We start from the raw sequence: 5,359 nt of genomic DNA on the forward strand, positions 1-5,359 counted from the left end.
TGTGCCCGTATCTGGTAATCTGAGCAGCTACTTTGAAGATAACCATATGTAATGTAACAACTATTGTTAATTTATCTTGTTTTCAAATTCTGTATCATTGTTTTTATGTTTTTGCTTTCTGTCTTTAAAATTTATTTGATTTTTCATTTATGCTTTTATGGTAATAACCACTAGCAAATTCTTTTTTCCTTTTTTTCTTTCTTTTTTTTTTTTTTAGTATAGGGTCTACAGGGTCTCACTACATAGATCGGACTCCTAGCGATCCACAGCTGTTCAGCCTCCCAGGAGCTGGGATTACAGGCGTGCGCCACCATGCCCAGTCTCAATCGCTGTTTCAGCACAGCCTGGGGGCAGGGCCGGCACAGACAGGTCAGGGATCAAACCCTTGTCACTGCATCTGCCTAAGCAGCTGCTTTAATCCACTGAGCGACTTGGCCAGCCTTTCTTTGTTTGTTTACCGCTAGCAAATTCTTCTTTCTATTTTAGCACTTCACAGTTCGGGCATACCCTGAGAATACCCACCGTCACCCAAGAAGGGATCCTTGCGCTCTCCTGATTTTCTGAAATGTAAGTTCTAACCATAAACAAAGTTTAAGCCTTTTTCTTCTTGCCAGTAAGGTAAAATTGAACCAATCAGATTATTCCCAAAAGGCACTCAGATAAGAAATTAGGATAAGGCAGGGCTGGAGGGCAGCTGGGCCTGAGCTGTCATCCGTGAGGACTCAGCTGTCACACGGGACACAGGTGCAGAGCCGCGGGAGCGGTGTTTCGTAGGGCGTCCCCCGTCCCGCCACAGCAGTAACGGTCAGATGTCACTTGCAGCCCTCGCATGAGCATAAGACAAACGAGCAGGAGTGTGGGGCACATGGAGTGGGCATGAGCGGGCGGCTGCAGTGGGGTGAGGCTGCGCGGACCTCAACTGATAGGCTGTGTGCCTGTTACTGGACGCTGGGCCCAGGTGGCCTGTCATGCTGTCATTGTCCTGTTCAGAGAACTGGACGGGGCACCTGGACACCATCTGGGCTTCACGTTCATCGATGCTAGCAAAGGCAGAAAGGGAAGTGCAGGTGGCTGGAGCCCAGGGGTGGTGGCTGGCGACCAGGGGAGGCGGCGGGCGGCTCCTGGAGCCCCAGGCGCTGCTCCCCCAGCGCAGGCGCACTCAGCGGCCTTGCGTGCAGACTGCGTTCGGTGAGGCTTCCTGACCAGTGACCCCTGCGTCAGGTTTATGATCTGCAGATGAACAGAAAAAGAGAAAACCAACATGCCAATGAGTGGGGTGCCATGTGGGAGACCTCGTTGCACCCTGGGGGAAGGGAGTGCATGGGCGGGGTGGGGCTGGGGCCAGGGTGTTCAGAGATCAGCCAGGTGAGTCTCGGTTGCTCTTCTTTGTTGCTGGGACAAAATACCCAACACCCAAAATTAAGGAAGGAAAGGCTTATTTAGCTCCCAGCCTGTGGAGGTTTCAGTCCGCAATCAGTTGGCTCCCAGGCAGAGTGGCGCATGGCAGAGGGCAGCAGCTCATAGTGGCGGAAAACAGCAAAACAGCAACAACAGCAAAAGAGAAGGAGTAGCTGCACCAAGCCTCTCTTCCCTCCTTATACTGCTGTCAGGCTGCTGCCCCAGGGCTGGGGGAGGCTCACACCCATAATCCCAGCATTGGATCATGGATTATGGAACACGCTCTGGAAGCAGGAGGCTCCCTGTAGGAGTCTCTGGGGGCCACCTAGGCCCAAGTTGTAACAGATGAAAACCACAACCAGGCACACTTCAGGGTGACATCCAGGGCAGGCTAGCCATGCCAAGCAAAAAACTAGCTGGGTTTTCTTGGACACGCAAACTTGTAGACAAGGGAACGGCTTTTCTTTCTTGATCGTGAGACAAAGCTGAACACAAACTGCTGGAGACCTACGGAGCTCTATTTTACTGGCATTTCCAAAGGTAGGTTTGTTTTTTTCTTTTAGAGATGAGCAACTTCTGCAGACTTCCTCCTGCTGAGCAAAGAACTAACTCTCTTCCCACCTCAGACCAGAAGCAGGGATAGGACTTGCAGGTGCTGAGCAGAAGGCCTGGACCCCAGAGCCTTTCCACAAGAAAGGACGGAGAAGCAGCAGTCAGCGGAGAGTGGCGAGGTGGGTGGAGCTCTGCTGTCTGTCTCTGAGCCACCTTTGCCTCTGATTCTCATAGAAAGGCGCCTGCCCCATCAGTATGGGGCACTTGGTGATCCAAGGCAGATAGTCCTCCATTGACTTTTCAGAGCTAGAGGCCCAGTCACCCGGGCTTGTGAGCCTAGGTGGCAGGTGACACCCTTGCTCCAAATGGAACTCTGCTCAGGTTCTGCAGGGCGTCCAAGAGAGACTCATGGCCATCCTTACTGGGCTTCCTGAGCTGCCCTGCAGCTCCCGAGAGCGGACCTTGGAGCTGTGGCTTGGCGTCTCCCAGGTCCCACGTGCTCCCCCGTGCGCACCACAGACTTGCATTTCCTTTCTTGCTTGACCTGATTTTGTTTTGACAAGGCCCTCCGTGTACCTTGGGCCTCTCACAGCCGCCACCTCTCAGGGTAACTACTTGTCGTCGGGCAGCTGTGCTTTCCAGTGGAGGAGGCCAGGAGAGAGGACGTGGACGTTGTCGTGGCTGGGGGCCACAGCTCACACTCAGGCGGAAGCGGCAGAGCCCACCCAGGCCAAGAAGCAGATGGACAGGACCACGTCCGCTTCCGCCTCAGTGCTGGGGTCAAAGCATTTGTGGACGTCTTTAACCCACTGGACAAGGTCAATTCAGAATAGAAAGATTAGAAAAAGGCTGCACAGGGAAGACAATGGTAGATTATTAGTGGGCTTTAAAGGGTGTGGAGCATTTAAAAGAGTGGGGTGGGAATAAGGCCAAAAATAGCAAAAATCTAAATATAAAATGGTAACAGTTTTGGTAAAGACTTTTGAAATGCTCAAGCAAGAATTATATTTCTTTCTCAATTTTTTTTCCCTCAACAACAAAGTTTCTTGTTCTTGTACCAGGAATTGAACCTAGGACTGCTGGTGGCCTGCCAGCAGGTGCTACAGCACTGAGCTACGCTGCAGACCTCAACAACGACGTCTTGGTGGAGCTTGCTCTCAGCTTAAGCGAGTCACTTCTTCCTGTTCAGAAACAGGCTGATTTCACTGAAAAGGACAATTTTTTTTAATTGAGGTCATTTGTGAAGGGTGGCTATGAGATGAAAGGTTTTATAGGACTAATCAGGACAGGTCAGCCGGAGTTCATGTGCTGTGCAAATCCTTCCAGGGTGCAGAGAGATGTTTGCGGTTAGCCCTGAAATGAGATACCCGGGAGCTGCATGACTCAGCAGCCCTGGTCAGGCCTGGGACCTCAGCCAGCTCAGCCGCCGGAGGCTCAGGGCTTGAGTTTGACTTTCAGGGTCTGGGCAAGAAGGGGGTGCCCCCAGATTTGGGGGTCACAGATGGACAGCTTTCTAGGTTATTCTGTGTGTGTGTGTGTGTGTGTGTGTGTGTGTGTCTGCAGCCTGTGCTGAGCACAGTGCCTAGCACTTAGTAGGTCCTCAGTATTTTTGAAGGAACAGTGCCCATCGTGTTGTCTCAGTGTCAACAGGAACGGTCCTTTCCGTAGTCTTGTTCTGATGATTGTAGCTCAGGGGTGCAGTGCCCAAGTGGCAGTGGGAGATCACACTTCCACTTAGTGCCACAGGGGAAATGCCAGCTGTCAGTACCCGAGTTTGTGTTCCCTGAACTGAAGGGTGAATCCTGTGTCGCGTGGTTGAGACGCGTCTACGTGGTCTGGGCTGGTCTCAGCCTCACAGCAATCCTCCTGCCCCAGCCTTCGGAGCACTGGGCTCACAGGCGTGCGCCACCATGCCCAGCGTGAAGAATGGATTGCTAGGAGCAATGGGGATTAAGGGTAGGAAACCTTATGAGAGAAAAGAAATGGGGAATGGGAGCAGCTCCTGAGAGAGGAGGGGTCCCAAAAGGGTTGCCCAGAGCCCATTTCTCAAAGGAAGTTTTAAGGAGCAAAACCTTGTGGTAAAAAACAAAACAAAACAAAACAAAACAAAAAAACAATGAAAACCCATGTGGTGAGTCCAAATTATGATCAACAGTAAGTACAGTTGCTTGGGCAATACTGACCCAGTGGTAGCACGGGTGAGTGACCTCAGAAGCCTCAGGGGACTTGTCTTAGTGGGAATGGCCTTACATTTAGCTGTTTCAGTTTTAGTGGGTGGAAACAGTTGGCCCTCCCTGAGTGAGATCCCTCCCCGAGTGAGATGACGGGGATCTCGGGGGGCGAGGCCAGGGAAGTAGGCCCCTTGGCCCTGGTGACTCACCTTTGGATGTGGCTCCAGCCACAGCTGACCTGCACTGGCTTCCTGCAGGGCCAGCCCTGTCTCCTGCCCACGCTATTTCCTTCTCGTGGTCCATAATAACACCATCGCTTACAAAGCAACAACTCCTGCCTGGAGCAAGCCCAGCAGCTCCTGCGTGTTTGGTGGTTCAGTCTGCAAAAATTCTCCCGCTCTCTTCTTTCCTCCTCCTCCCTTTGCCTCACTCCTCTTTGGACACAGATGTGTTCTGGATTTATGAACATCTAGTGTAACAAACCTCTTGAGTAGTGATATATGTATATTGTGGCACATCGCAGAACCAATAGAAACCACAACCAAAGGGACATTTTGGAGCGCTTTATCAGCTGAGCTCTGTGGGAACACTCTACCCAGAGAGCTGACGAGAGTGTGCCGGTCTCTCTGGGGAGCAGCCAATGGTTCAGAGAGATAGGGGTCGAGGGGTTCGTTTGGAGCCCAGGGAGTCCTGCTAAAGGGATCCCAGACGAGCCCCCAAATGTGACACTTTGCCAAAGCAAGACACCAAAACCAAAGGAAGAAATTTGGAGCGCTTCATTAGCTGAGCTCAGCGGCAACGCTCCTCAGAAAGCTAATGAGAGTGCGCTCCTAGCTGGAGTGACACACAGTTTTTAAAGCAGAAAACCACAAAAGTAGGGGGAGGAGTGGGAGTTTTATAGTTAGTCCTGACCGAGGGCTAACTCTTTGCTTTCCCAAGGTCATTTTGTAAACCCTACAGGAATAGGTCCTTATTTGGCTTAGGCGTTGTTTTTGTTCCGGTGGTCAGAGGGACAGCTGATGACAGTTTAACCTAGTTTTAGGCATTCTGTTTGTTCCTGTAATCAGAAGGACAGTTTAACTCATTTTATGGAATGTTGAGGAACATTTCTTTTTTTTAATTTTTTTTTAATTTTTTAACATTTATTTAGTGTGTGTGTGTGTGTGTGTGTGTGTGTGTGTGTGTGTGGCCAGCTCAGCCCACCAGGGGGCGGGGCTGGCTGGCATGTGGTGCTGGGG

The sequence above is a fragment of the Octodon degus genome, unplaced genomic scaffold, assembly GCF_000260255.1.
Source record: "Octodon degus isolate 3935 unplaced genomic scaffold, OctDeg1.0 scaffold00248, whole genome shotgun sequence".
Lineage (NCBI taxonomy): Eukaryota > Metazoa > Chordata > Mammalia > Rodentia > Octodontidae > Octodon > Octodon degus.